This window comes from Nannospalax galili, unplaced genomic scaffold, assembly GCF_000622305.1.
Source record: "Nannospalax galili isolate Female #2095 unplaced genomic scaffold, S.galili_v1.0 scaffold1540, whole genome shotgun sequence".
Taxonomy (NCBI): Eukaryota; Metazoa; Chordata; class Mammalia; order Rodentia; family Spalacidae; genus Nannospalax; species Nannospalax galili.
This window is the reverse complement of record NW_008346083.1, coordinates 32,769-47,809: the sequence shown is the minus strand read 5'-3', so window position 1 is coordinate 47,809 and position 15,041 is coordinate 32,769. Positions and strand designations below refer to the sequence as shown.

General features: G+C 42.4%; 1 pseudogene; it reads left to right on the top strand.

Annotated features, from left to right (window-relative positions):
* The first annotated feature begins 1,176 nt into the window (after nucleotides 1-1,176).
* Nucleotides 1,177-1,294, top strand: LOC115071943 (annotated as a pseudogene).
* Nucleotides 1,295-15,041: the final 13,747 nt, after the last annotated feature.

Here is a 15,041-nt window from a genome sequence, read left to right as displayed (position 1 = left end):
GATTCATTTACTGAGCACCTACCAGCTGCCAGAAACTAAAAAGATAAGATGAAAACAGTGCTTACTCTCAGTGAGCACAAAGTCCAATGCAAGAAGGAGGAAGTTAATGATTCTACGAGGATTTATTTTTAATCTCTCAGGGTATACACACCTCTGCTCTTGCCATTTCTCTCCCCTGCGATACCACTGTATGTGAGACGACCAACACCCTGTTTTCCCTAGGACAGTAGTGACTAACACCTGCTAGCTCCATGTCACATTAGGTAGCAACACCTTTCCCTCTCACAAGTGCCCGAGTCTCTATGGTAAACTGTGTGATGACCTAACTATCACTGGCCTCTCTACATCAGTTCAGTCACACTATTGATTTCCTGTATCCATTTCATACAACAGCTATCTCTCCCGAAAGACACCATTGTTCAGTGGGTATTGACTACATTCTGAATATCCCACAAGCAAGAATAAGGAAATGAAGCAAATCCATCTCTCCACTCTATAAACCAGTTTTTCCCAGAGACTGTCAGGGAGGAAGTGCTGTGCAGTGGGGAAATATTGATTGGAGCGGCAGGCTGAGGAGCTGTGCCAATGTGGCTTTGCCATGTACTGAATGCCATCTCATTTACTGGAACTTCAGTAAGTGGCCTTCAGAATAAGAATAATATCTGCTAGACTACTTTAGAGGGCTGCTTTCAGACTCAAATGCATGAAAGTATTTCCAAACTGTAAAGTGTCATGCAAATGTGAAGAATTCTGTTTTTTTTCCCCAGTGCTCAGTATTGAACAGGAATTCTAAATATAAAAGAAAATATATCTGTGGGCTGGTAAGATGGCTGAGCAAGCAAAAACCACTTATCACACAAGCCTGACGACCTGAGTTCAATCCCTAGAACTTACTATGGAAGGAGAGAATCAACTCCCCAATGTTGTCCTCTAACCCCTACATGCACACTGTGGCATGTGTGCACCCACACTTACACATAAACACACAATATAATAAATAAATATTCATATAAAATATAAGGGAGGCGGGAGGCTTATAAAAGGAGCTCAAGAGAAGGGAGATCATAGGAGACGTATTATCAAGGTAAAGTGGAGAAAATGGGGGTATTTTAACTAGGGAGGGAGGATTAGACAGGGAGAGAGAAAGAAGTGATAAATAATTCTTAGCTGGTGTTTTGCAGTCAAGTCAAATTCAGTTCCCATCCTGTCTTGGTGGGAGCTGGCCAAGATGGACACCCATGGGTCCTGTGTCCCCTGCCCTGGGACCTGGGGATAAGTTTGGCTGCAGACATTGTAAAGAAAAAATAATAATAATGCTTAGTTCGTGTGAAAAATCAGAGAGAAATGTAAATTCAAAAGCTTACTGAAATATTATACACACAGTATCTCTACATGAGTCCATGAGTAAGCCGAAGGCTATCTAACAAGAAACAGTGCCAGACAGGAGAAACTTCCCTCTGAGTTGTTGGCCAGGGTAGTCCAAAAGACTTTCAAAGTTACACAGGCTATTTCCACAGCCCTTGATTGCCTCCCAGAACTTGAAGGTAAGACCCTAATGCTGAAGACAGGACATACTTCAGACACAGGACTTGGAGCAATGGAGCTGGAACTGACCTGGAAGCCTCCTCCCTGAAGGCTAACTTTCATAGTTTTGGAGGACACTATGCAAGCTGCTAAGGGAATACATCAATTGATGGTCCAACCCCAGCTTTAAGGCCTAATAACCACAACAATGTCCAGCACAGCAAACCATATTGGTGCAGTAGTGGCACTTTTATCTTGGGGGTAATCAACAGGTACTTAATTGTACTTAAAGCTCACTCAGTGGAAGGGAACTCATGTGTGGTACTGTAAATATAGCCAAATACACATGACTGGAGAGGTCATAGGTCTTAAGAGAAAACCCTAAGGCTGTCACATTCCTAGATACACGTAATTTCTCACTACATGCTAAATATGGGTCCTTATATTTACAGGCAAGTATGCCAGTCACCACTCACCAAAGAAGCTTCTTTTGCAACAGATGGAGACTATTACAGAGTTCCACAACTGGTCACACACAGTTTGTGAAATGCTCAACCCTAAGTGACACATCTACAATCGAACTCTACACCTAAGGCTCTTGAAACTGAGTGGAAAAAAGGGTAGAGAGAATAGTAAATGCATCCCTCAGCTCTTGTCAATGAAGCTCCCTCATGCAACAGAAGATGATGAACATTCAAAAGGCCTCAAATGGCCAAAGTTTAAAGAATAAGAGTCTGCAGAGTGTGGGTCCCTGAATAGAACTCCTATATTAAACTTCACCCACCCAGGGCTCAGGGATTATTATGGAAGAGGGGGCAGAAAGATTGTAAGAGCCAGGGGAGGTGGTACATGACCATATGGAAACAGAGTCTTACAAGGTCCTGGGACCCTGCTCATATGAACCTACAGCAATGGTGTCAGCATGCACAAGACGCATGCAAACTCAAGCAGACAAAAACCCAGCATAGAACTGGGGAAATGGGCAGAGGCCTCAACCTTAGCTGAAGAACTACTGGCAAGTTATTACTGCTAGGTGAGGGAGAGTTTATCTTCTTTAAGGGAGAGACTCTAGACAGGCTGACTAGACCCCAGTGGATGACCTTGCTCTGAGGAATGTCTGAGGGCACTAACTTGACTTGATAGGCCTAAACATTTATGACAGAATGCATGAAATTCAGTGGGGTGGTCTATGGGGGGAGTCCAGATGGGGAGGGGAGTATAAAGATGATTAAGATGTTTTGTATGAAATGCACAAAATTCAATGAAAAATATTCATAAAAAATAGACAAAAATCTTAATGTACTCAATATTCTATATTATAATTGACAAAGTAAATGCAAAACATGACTCTTGCTGAGGGAAATATATAATATCTGCATGTAAAGTACAAAAATTTTGGTCTCGGAGATGGCTCTTTCAGTAAAGTGCTTGCCATGCAAGAATGAGGACCTGAGTTCAGGTTCCCAGCACCTGTATAAAAAGCCAGGTGTGCCTTTGGTCCCGGTTCTGGGAGGCAGAGATACAAGGATCCCTGAGGCTGGCTGACCAGCCATGATAGCCAGTCAGTGAGCTCCAGGTTCAATGAAGGACCCTATCTCAGAAAAACGAAAGGAGGAAGACATTTACCATCCATCTATAGTCTCCACATATGTGTACACACATGAATGCACACCCTCACACACAACCTTAAAGTACAAAAATTTAGAAGACATATAAAATTTTATTGACATTATTTAATATTAAGTATATAACATTGAAAAATATTTTATAATGTTTGTAGTGATATATAATAGTATAACATTATATGTAACAAAATCACTAGATATTTAGAAATGAGTAGGTTATTCAAATCACATATAGCATTGAACTATTCTCATCCATCACTCTTAATTGTAAAGAACATAAGCTGTGGTCCATTCGCCAACATCTTCCCCCTTTCAGCATCATATAGCACCAGAGTCAACATAAAGTGCCTGATTCAGTTTTGCCAACAGATATCAAGTTTCTTTGGTGTGGGTTTGGGGGAGGGGTATTGGTCTTTTTGAGACATGGCCTCCTGTAGCCCCAGTTGGCCTCGCACTCACTATGTAGACCAGACTGGCCTCAATATCACGGAGATCTGCCTGCCTCTACCTCCCCAGTGCTGGGACTAAAGGTGTGTACCACCACTCCTGACAAGACATCAAGTTTTATTTTCATTTTGCCAGTATCAGATACAAAGATCACTCTGCATTTTGGTAACGGAATCTCACTAAGCTTCATATAAACCTGATTAAAGTTATTTTAAGCAGCAACCATCTTTAGCAAATCGGTTTTATTTTATCTATTATCACAAACTAGTCTGTAAATGCAGAGTAGAAAGAATACTGTGTCTGTCATACCTAGGAACTTACATTGAAATATAATAGATTTATCATGAAGTCCTAAAAATACCAAACTAGATATGGATACTACCAGAGCAATATCCATCATAAGAAGAAGATAAATTATTTATGATAATGATAACTTCAGCCAGGTGTGATGGTGCATGCCTTTAATCCCAGCACGTAGGAAGCAGAAGCAGGAGGATCTCTGTGAGGCCAGCCTGGTTTACATCGTGAGTTCCAGGCCAGCCAGGGCTACATAGTGAAACCCTGTCTCAAAAAAATAATAGTAATCATGATGATGATAATGATGATGAGCTTCAATCATTTAACCAATTCACAACACAAGCCAAAAGATCAGATTTTAACATTTCTACTTAACAATGAGAAATCATTGGCTCAGCAGGCAGAGTGCTTGCACACAAGCATAGGGACCAGAGTTTGGATCCCCAGAACTCACATAAAAGCCAGATGGGTGTGACAGCCTGTCTGGAAACCCAGTGCACAGGAGGCAGAAACATGGAATCCCCAGACCAAGCTGACTAGGCACACCAGCTGAAATGGCCAGCTCTAGGTTCAGCAAGAGACCCTGACTCAATATTTAAGGTGGAGAGACACTGAGGAAGACACCAGATGTCAGCCTCAGGCCTCCACATGCATGCACACACATGCACATGCACACCTGCATATATACATGTGCCCACACACATTCAAGCATACACAACATGCATCACACACATACACACACACACACACATCTGTGGCTCAGTGTGGCTATACGAAATGACCAAGATCAAAGAGCAAGCAGGTGAAACAAGGTTTGAGTTCAGCTCCGTCGGACTCTGGAACTCATCCTTTTCTGACTTTCATGCTGCTTCTCAGCATTTTCTTCAACAGATTCCTAATTTGACGATGTTAATGGCATAGATCCTTTGGACATAGTTTCAGTGAATGTCCTTGAAGAGAGTGTCTGGTCACTTTGTGTTTAGAGAGGACTCTGGGAGGACAGCTGGTGCCAGGCCAAAGTTGTCATTGGCTGAGTGCTGAAATAAATAAATGATTTGCTGGCCAGAACCATGCAAACTCCTGTACTTGGACATCCTTCAACAGAAGATTCTTCAGCGAGGCAACACTAATGGATTTGAAACAAGATGAAAATGTTGGGATAATAAAGAGAATAAATGCCCTGCCATGCAGGAACCAGTCTGTCTTCATATCACTGGATAAGCAGGGGTCAACTGCATGAATACAGAGTCAAGGTGAGTCAAGGCAGGCTGAAGGGTCTCCCTAGGAATGAATGGCACACTCACCAACACTGAGGTCTTCCCACACAAGCTATACCCCTGCCTTTACATCAGCCCATCCTGACCCATAAAGGCTTAAAAGCATCTACTAAGTGGCTGAACATGGGATAATTAAGAATTCATAGGATCTGGGGCTGGAGAGATGACTCAGCTGTTAAGAGCACTGGTTGTTCTTGCAGAAAACCCAGGTTTGAATCCTAGCACCCACATGGCAGCTAACAACTCTAGTTCCAGGGAATCTGACACCCTCTTCTGTCCGCCGAGGGCACTGCACAACATGGATGCACCACACATGCAGACATAACACTCATATACATAAGATAAAAATAAAAACTTTAAAAAAGTAAATTAAAAAGAAAATTCATAGGATCTGTGCTCCAAAGCTTAGGATATGCCTCTCTGGCTCAAGGTATGTGACACCTTGATGTTGCTCCTAGCATTTCCTTATAGCTTTGTGCTTTTGAATAATGCAATTGTCAAGGACCTTGGCAGTGAAATGAGGTGGGCACAGTTTTATAAATCCTTCTAAGAAAACAAATTAATATAGTAATCTCCTCCGGCTGCACACGGAAGCCCATCTGTTCCCAACTAATCTGCCAAGTCAGCGGAGTCTGAGCCAGCTCATGTCAGCTGCCACACCTGCTGGTGTCCAGTGAGATGTCACCCGCCTGCTGTCTTGAGGTAGGCTTCAATTGCAAAATTGGATTATGTTTCAGTGAGACCTGTGCATCCCAGCAGGACTAATCAGTAGAACTGGTGTCCTAAGAGCGATGGCCTTTTGTGATCAGATAGTCATCTGCTGGAGACATTTGAGGGTAGCCTCAGCTGAAAGCAGGATGGTCTGTAAGACACTGGGGGGTGTCTGTCTTCCCAGGAAAGGAGGAGGGACTTGCATTCCAGAGCCACTGTGTTGTAATGCATCGTTAAATGATTAGCAAGAAAATTTAGAGCAAAAAAACCAGAATGCTTAAGAATGATTCTGAGAAGAATTCCTGTTTCAAGAAGACAAGGCCCTGGAGTGTACATGGTCACTGGGGACACAAGAGAGCTCCCTTCCCAAAGCATTTAAAGCACAAGAGCTGTTGGGCACGGACTGAGAGACCCTTCCTAAGACACTGCCAGGCCTAGGTGATTGCTGTGCTTTACCAAATAAATTTAGAATTCCTGTCTAGGAAAATGGAGTCATATTAACCCCTAATATTTGAATGTTGCTCTAAAATTTCCTAGACTATCAATATATTATACATCATCTTATTTGCATATATGTTATAGATCATAAATCATGTTATTATTACAAGATACCTATGATGAAGGTAGTACATGATTATCATTTGGGGGCAACGAATAACACAAGAGGTTTTATTTGTGGTGCTGGAGAAGGGAGAGACGAAGGAGGGATAAGGAGGAGTGTGTAGCACAGATGGTCCACCTCAAAGAAAAAGTTTCTCTGTATGGCAAAGCCTTTAGAATAACATGTACTTCAAGGACATATAATGTTGACCAACCTTAAAATAAGCATGCCCAAGGCAATCTGAGAGAGCACTAAATTCAGTCTCTAGTATTCAGATGAAAAACAAGCCCACTGATTAGGAAGTGAGGAGGAGGCCAAATTCACATACCAAGAAGGAAGTAGAAGGCTGGGGGATGCAGTTCAGTTTTCAGTGCTTGCCTAGAATGCATGAGGCCCTGGGTTCAATTCCCAGATCTGCATTTATGTCCCATTTACAGTTTCCCACCAAAAATGGGATGTAGTGATGCATGCCTGTAATCTCAGCACTCACGAGGTGGTAGAGGCAGAAGGCTCAGAAGTTCAAGTTCATCCTCAGCTATATAAAGAGTTGAAGCCAACACGGGTTAGAGACTTTGTGAGAGAGAGAGACAGAGACAGAGACACAGAAACAGAGACACAGAAACAGAGAAATACAGAGAGACAGAGAAATGCAGGTGGAATTCAAAACTTAGATTGTTTTATGAAAGTAAATGCTCTGACATTACTTTCTGACATTACTTAAGGAATAAGTCAAACCATTTGTATACCTTTTGTGTAGACTCGCAACTAGAACTCTAGCCATTTGTGTATTCTTTAGCTTCTTATCGAATAATACCTTCTGAAAACACAATAAATCTTCTATTTAAAAAAGCACAAAAATGTACATTAGAACTCAATTCTCTCCCTGGCTCTATCAATCAAGGCTATTTTCTAAGTCTAAGATACACTAAACCCTTAACTAAGAAAACATCATAAATCATTAACTGGTCATTTCCAAAATTTTATCTTAATTACAGCCCGGAGTAAATATTACTAGGATTTATTTTCATTCACAAGCCTGCAAGATTATTCAGAATGATCTACGCTAGAATTTTGAAAGTATCACCTAAAGATGGAATCTAAAAGGTTCGATGTTAAATATTGCCAATAGAACACAAAGTTATGACTAAGAATCACAAAGGACTAGAGCTTTGATAATGTTGTCCCAGGCACTCAAATTGCAAGTCAACACCTGGTGGCCTATTCAGGGCCACATACCAGATCTCCCTGCCTGAGGAAAGGAGAAGGGTTGTGAAACCACAGGGGGAGAGGGAAGGAGAAGTGAAGGAGGCCAGCCAAGAGCAATTCCTGGAGCATAAAGGAGCTGGAGATCCTGTCTGAGTTGTGTGAAAAACCAAAGAGCCTCTATTCATGCCTGCCTCACAGGGGGCCCTTTGTCTTACTCATATGGTTTCCGTTATTTGTATAACATGGAGTTGGAGAGCCAGGATGAACGGGAAAGGAGAGAGAGAGAGAGACACACACACACACACACACAGAGAGAGAGAGAGAGAGAGAGAGAGAGAGAGAGAGAGGCATTTCTGTGGACAGAAAAAGCATTTTCTTCCCACAGGGATATGCCCTAAGGGTTCATCCAAGAGGTCCCCCTTGGAGACACTGCCCATACCTATAGGCTCTACAGGCTAGCCCATCCTTAGTCTAGTGTCTCCCAGCCCTGGTTGAGGCAGGACTGTGGCAGCTGAGTGTGGGTTCTTTATTTTTAATATTCTATTTATTATTTTTATTTTATGTGTATGAGTGTATTGCGTACATGTATGTAAGTATACCCTTGCTGTGCAAATGCCCACAGAGGTCAGAGGAGGGCATCAGATCCCCTGGAACTGGAGTTATGGACAGTTGTCATGTGGGTGCTGGGAATTGAACCCTGGTCCTCTGCAAGAGCAGCCAGTACTCTTAACTACTGAGCCACCTCTCCAGTCCTCATCTCTCTCTCTCTCTCGCTCTCCTTTTTTTAAATTAAGATTTCTTTATCATTTATTTATGTGTATGTGTGTTTGGGTGTATATATGTGCATCACTATATGTGTCTGGGTGTATGTATTTGGACATGTGAATGCAGGTGTACTCAGAGGTCAGAAGAGCACATCAAATCCCCCTGACTCTGGTACAGGCTGTTGTGACCAGCCCGATATGGGTGCTGAGAACCAAATTCCAGTCCTCTGCAAAAGTAGCAAGTGTTCTTAACTGTTCAACCATCTCGCAGACCCCTAATTTTTTAATTAGTACAGAAGATGTTAGATATCATTATAACGTTTTCAAAATGTTCTCTTATAATTCTCTTTGCCCATCTCCTGTGCCCCCACAACCCTGGATCCCCACCCCTGGAAGTTTCCTCCAATCAGGCTCTTTTCTTTTTCCATTGTCCCACGTATCTTTAGTCCACTCCCCGTCCTTCCTCACCACCTATTATTACTCTCTCGGTCTCCTTTCTAGCTTTTCAGACTTTAACCACACTTACACCTGTTCACATGTATGCGCGTACAGGCTAGGAACTGCATATGAGGGAGAATATGTGGTTTTTGTCTTTCTGAGTTTGGGTGGCTTCACTTAATGTTATACTTTCTAGATCTGTTCATTCTCCTGAAAACTTCATGATTTCATATTTCTTTGCAGCTGAATAAAATTCTATCTTTATCAACTAACCTCATACCAGGTACTTCTGTGACTCAGTTTATTTCTGTTTGCTCTGTCCAAAACTGCACATTCATCCCCTTGACTGCTGATGATGTTCTAAATGTGCTGAACATCTTGGTGGTGAAAAACCTATTCATGAATAAAGTTCTGTTCCAATGCATTTCATTGGCTGACATCAGCGAATGCCATTGCTGATGCCTCACAACTGTGAGGCACAGTTTACACCCATGAGCTCATTGGAATTTGACAATATTTATATGTACAGATGTGCAGCAACCAGGGAGGGGGATTTTCCCCACTCTATAACTAAGAAAATTTAAATTCAGCAAATTTGAGTAAGGGCCTACAGTCACAGAAGTAATAAATGCTTGAATTTATACATGAAAACATACTGAACCATAACACCAAGCTGTCTTCAGACAGTCTTAAATTAAACAAAATAAAATTATCAAGGCAGCAATTTGTTGCAGATGAGAGTTAAGAAAAAGATATAGTTCAGAAAAAAAAATACTTGAAATTATCCAGGCCATCAGTGAGCCCATCTATTTATACAGAGATCCGTTGTTGGCTGGGAAGTGATAGAGGTTAGAGTAATCTTGGGTTGTAGCTAGGCTTTTTCTCCTGACCATGTCCTAGTCCCCTGACCTCATTAGGGCATTTTAAATCTTAACTGTAACATGAAATGATCTTTCAGGGCCCTTTCAGTTCCAAAACATTCCCTAAGGATTCCCAGCAGGAGCCCTTTTCTGGGTAGTCTGAAACATGCCACATATCATCTGAAAATTGAGATTAAATGAATGTATACAAAATTAGGTCAACAATACCTACAGAACCACCTGCAGGTCCAGTTGCAAGGGGCCTGCATGCTCAAATGAGCAGGTGCGTTGGGCCCATTGGGTTTGGGTGCTAAATTTCTGTTGATCATATTATTATACTAGCTACATCCTAATAGGCAACCCCCAAACCAATGGCTTAAAGCAACTATTTGTTCATAGTCTTGTGGGTCACGAATTTAGAAAGACTCCTAGAGCCACTTAGAGGCACAAGGAGGTAAATATCTGTACAATACTGCAGCTAACCTAGAGGAAAGGAAAGCTGGGTGATAAAAGAAGCAAGATAGACTCCTGGTGACATCACTGGATGCCCATCTGTGCCTAAAGTGAGTCCATTCTGGAACAACTCAGGCAAATGACTAGAATCCAGAACAATAATGACACCAAATGTTGGTGGGGACGTGGAGCAACTGAAACTCTTTTTAATCCCTGGTGGGAGCACAAAGTGGTACAGCCACTTTCCAGTACAGTTCAACATCTTCTTAGAAAACGTAACACATGGTTACCATTCCATCCAGCAATAGTGCATCTTGATATTTACCCAAATTAAATGAAAACTTAGATTCACACAGAAACCAGTATATGAATCTTATAGAAAAGCAAAATTTATTCATAACTTTTCAGAAGTTGGAAGCAATCAAGATATCCTCTAATAGGTGAATGAACCAACACACTATGGCACATCCTGATAATGGATTATTATTCAGGAAAAAAAAGAGAAATGACTGTCAGGTGTGGTGGTGCATGCCTATAATCTTAGCAGTTAAGAGGAGGATCAGCCTGAATAACAGTGAGTTCAAGATCAGCCTGGGCTACAGAGCAAAGCCGTGTCTCAAAAAAGGGAGGGAGTACTAGGGATGTAGCTCAGTGGTACAGTACTTACCTAGGGATGTAGCTCAGTGGTACAGGACTTACCTAGGGATGTAGCTCAGTGGTACAGGACTTACCTAGGGATGTAGCTCAGTGGTACAGGACTTACCTAGGGATGTAGCTCAGTGGTACAGGTCTTACCTAGGGATGTAGCTCAGTGGTACAGGACTTACCTAGGGATGTAGCTCAGTGGTACAGGACTTATCTAGTATACGTAAGGCCCTAGGAGAAAAAGGATGGGAAGAGGGAAGGAGAGAGGAAGGAAGGAGGGAGATAAGGAAGGAGGGAAAGAAGAAGAGGACAGAAAGGCTTTGGTTGTCAATTTAACACATCTAAGAAGAGGGGACCTCACAGATTAGCCTGTGTTGAGCGATGTGGGAGGGCCCAGTCCACTATGGGTGGTGCCACCCCTGGGCAGGTGGGCTGTGTTGTATAAGAAAGCAAGCTGAGCATAGGCCAGAGGATCAAGCCAGGAAGCAGCATTCCTCTGTGGTCTGTGCTTCAGCTCCTATCTCCAGGTTCCGGTCTCAAATTCCTATTGTGGCTTCCTTTGATGATGGACTGTGAGCTGTAAGCCAAATAAACCCTTTCCTCTCCAAGCTGGTTTTGGTCAGTGTTTTATCACAGCAATAGAAAGCTAACAGAAACAACAGGCAGGCAAAGCAAAAGAAGCAGCCTAAGTAAAAGATTCCTACTGCATAATTACAAGTACATAACATTTTAGAAAATGTAAAACCATAGAAACCAAACATCAGAGACTCATGAGACAGGGAAGGTTATGTGGAACACAGCAGACTTTAGGACAGTGAAACTGTGGTGGACAATACTCTTATAGTAGATAAATGACATTTATGCATTTGCATACTGACCCATAGACTCATACAACACAAAGCCTTACCCCAATGTAAAGTACAGATTTTAGTTCCTAATAATATATTTGGTCCATCAATTATAAGAAATCTACCACAACCAATGCAAACATTAATAACAGGGGAAACAAAAGGAGGGGACAGAGATGATAAGACAGGTAAATGAAAACTTTCTATAGGTTTCAATTAATTCTCTTATAAACCTAAGACTACTCTAAATTACAAAGTCTATTTAAAAACAATTAGAAAGTTTCCTGACATGATGTTATTTCTCATATACGTCAGAATTAGTTGGCCTCCTGGACTACTGGCTAGGCATTCAATACTTTCTCGTTTTAGCCTACATTTGTTTTCAAGCGCTTATGATTTTTCAAAAGTTCTAATAGTTCTTGAGAGAATATTCAGTGTGGTAGCTAGGAGATGACTCACAGTACTCATCAACAGAATCTGAAAGCACTCTGAGAGCAATCAGCAAAGCATATCGGGGCTTCCTGACTAGCAAATAGCACAAGGATGAGGCTCCCCATGGTTGTGACAATCAGCAATGTGGTAGGCAATATAGTAGCCAAAATGAGGGACTAGGTGAGGGCTTAGGGGTGGGAATATGGACTGGAGAAAGAGCAAAGGAAGAAAAAAAAAAAAGACCAGGGCAGGGGACTGGAGAGATGGCTCAGCAGTTAAGAGCCCTTGCTTTGCTCTTACAGAGGACCCAGGTTTCCTTCCTAGCACCTACATGCAGCTCACAACCATCTGCAACTCCAGTTCTGGGTGATCTGATGGCCTCTTCTAGCCTCTAAGGGCATCAGGCATTCATGTGGTATGCAAACATACATGTAGGCAAAACACTGACATGCATATAAATAAATACATAATTTTTTGAAGACTAGGACAGGAGCTGAGGCACTGAACAGATTGTTGAGACAGTTGGACCTAGGGACCAAGGCAAAGACCAGATACCATGAAATGGATAGGTCTCAGTGTGATGAACTAATAATAATTGAAGGCAGGCATCTAGAAACAGAGAAAGTCTACAAGCAGGAACTGTTCACCCCACCAAAGAGCAAGAAGAGAGGAGGGCAAGCAGAAGTCTTAGACTGAGGCTACACAGCGTTCACTGACATTCCACACTAGACTTCAAAGAAGTCTTTGAGGGAAGAAGCACCAAGTGGAGATGGTACGTGTCTCAGCATCTCCAGGAGAGACCAAGGACCCCCTCTGCCTCCCCAAATGCTGACTCCAGGTCCAACACCCCCAAAAAAACCTATTCAAATACAACCCTGAGAACCTATCAAGTCCTTTGACTTTGGTCCCCCTCACTGGTTTTTGTGTTTGTGGTATTGGAGATTGAACTGAGGCTTTCCTGCATGTTAGGCAAGCACTCTACTGTGGAGCTACATCCATAGCCCTTTTTCATTTGGGAGGATGGGGTCTTGATAAATCCAGCAGGCTGGCCTTGAACTTGTAGTCCTTTTGCCTCAGCCTCCTGAGAAGCTGGGATTACAGACCTGCTCCACCCCCTTTATAGCTGTTTGACACGTAACAGGATAGTGTTATTCATCCTTTCCTTTTTCTTCCACACATATTTCCCTAACTTTCTAAATAAATTAGCCAGGGAATTAACTGCCACAGAAACATCTGTAGGCCATGTTGTAACTGTTCCTCCAATGAAGCACAGGCGGGAACAAGAGCCCAGAAATCAGCACCAGGCTCTGTGCCTGTTTTGACATCAGATAATGTTAACAAAGCACATTACTGATCCTGTTTGTCATTAAGAACTCTCTCTAGGCAACCAAACATGCCCTTGTTTCTTTCTCAATAATGACTTTTGTTTAATAATCTGATGGTACTATTTAGAGGGATAGACAGTGGAGGTTCTCCCACACCCAAAAATAAAAAGATTTAACATGCAACCACATGTCATTCGGTAGTGATTCCCGTAGGATTGCTCTTATCCTACTTGCCCCTTTTTTTCTGGACGTTTTGTCACCTATTTATTTGTTATCGCCTCCAAGAGGGCTTCATGAGATCAGCCATCACTTTCTAGTTTTTTCACTGATGGACCCAAAACAGTACCCACAATATAGTAGTTGCTCACTAAATATTTATTAAATGCTAGAAGAATTATTTCTCTCTCCTTCATAGGCTGAGGTGAGAGGAAAGAAGCTAGACAGTACATTAGATTCCATGCATTCAAAGACTGGTGTCTGCTGTGGGAAGAAGGGGCTGGCAATGACCAGATTTTAGCAGTTTCTCCCTGGGTTCTGCAGCACTCCTTCGCAGCTGCCCTATCTCCTTTTCTCCTTTGTATCCAGACTTCCTGGACAGTATTCTCTTTACCTCCTCTGTATTTTTTCCTCAGTCCACTGCAAACCTCCTGGTCATGCTTCCATTTTAACCACTCTCAGAAGGTCACCAAGGATGTCATTCTACATTTACCCACACCAAACGCTCTTATTAGCACTCCTGTTTCTTGACCCTCATGCTTCATCCTTCTAACTCTCCTTTCCTTTGGTTTTGCATTCCTGTGGCTTTCTTCTTGCCTCACAGGCTGCCTCTATTCTGTTCTGCAATTGCAAATCACTCATCCACTGTGCATACTTCCACCTGCTGTCTGATTATTCTGTTTCCCTACTTGATACTGGCATGTCTATGATTTCACTGATGGTCTCTGTGTTAGTCACACCTCTTGTCACTGTGGCAAGTATCCATTTTGGCTCATGGCTTCAGAGGTAACAGTCCATGGCTGGCTAGGTACATTGTTTCATGCCTTAGTAAAGCAGACCATTAAGATGGAAGGACTTGGTGGAGCAGAACTACTCACCTCATGACAGCCAGGAAGCAGAGATAGACAATGTCTGCGTTCGTGTGCTCCCTTCTCCCCTTTTCTGTCTGTCCAGGCCCTTGATCTATTGGGCAATGCCACACACATTTAGAATGGGTCTTTTCCTTTTGCTACATATGCAAATCAACTCTCTGGAAATGCCCTCACAGACACACACAGAAGTGTGCTTTACTAATTTTCTAGGTGCTTCTCAACCCAGTCAAGTTGAGTTGGATCAACAGGGGGTGGGTGACTTCAAGGAAACAGAGTTTTCCAGACAGCTGGGCAGTTACTTGTAAGAACTCACAGCAGTGGTGACAGAATGCACAAGACCCAAATAAGCGCAATCCAGACAAAATCCTAGTATAGAAGTGCAGAAGTAGATAGAAAACCCCAAACCTAGCTGAGGAATTATTGGCAACCAATAGCTGCTGGGAGGGGGAGAGTCAGTCTTCTTTAAGGGTATGACTCTGGGAGTTATATATATACATATA